Here is an 815-nt window from a genome sequence, read left to right on the forward strand (position 1 = left end):
AGAAAAATCAGAAAACCAGAATATGATTTGAAGGAGATGAGCGAAGGTGTTAATTGTGTAAGAGAATGATTAGGAAGATAGAACGAAAGTTGTTCGGTTACCTTGGAAGATGATGATGTCATTTAATGGGAGTGGTGAAAATCACGTTAATGCAGCCATTACAGAGGAGTCGGCGGTGTCGTGATCTGAAGGGAGACGAGCTCTGCTTTGTATTTCCAGTATCCAAGGTTGAATTTTATAAACATATAGACTCGTATGAAAAGTAGAACAAATGCCCAATAACTTGATATTACATCTAGCCCATTCAGACAAAACATGAGATGATTACAAAATGAGAGTACAGGTGGCACAAAATGTCCCTCCCTCCATGCTGATGTGGTAGCAGGAGGTGAGAGAAAAATCTGTTTCATATATATATATAGATAGATGCCTAAACATCCTATACAATCAATACTAACAAACATATAATCTCTGAATAAGAATACTTTTCAATGATAAAAAAAAAACAACTTTTGGATGTTTTAAAGATAACCCGATGTCAGGCGGCGGCGGTAATGTTAGATACGCTCGTGACTGAGCAAGGATGACGACGTCTTATGTTACTCCACTGTCTGCATGCAAGTCCAGCCTTTCCTCTGTTTTATCTCTTGACCATAACTAAAAGTTGTTTTAAAAAGATCTTAGAGTATTGTCAGGATATGTAGTGGTTGCGATGGATCTCTTTATATACATATAAGCGCTTATTGATGTGCATTAATGTGTCAGTTACATACTACTTGTCTGTATCGAAATGCGAAGAAATATATTCATTTAAC

This window comes from Brassica oleracea, chromosome C9 (genome assembly GCF_000695525.1).
Source record: "Brassica oleracea var. oleracea cultivar TO1000 chromosome C9, BOL, whole genome shotgun sequence".
NCBI classification, from domain to species: Eukaryota; Viridiplantae; Streptophyta; class Magnoliopsida; order Brassicales; family Brassicaceae; genus Brassica; species Brassica oleracea.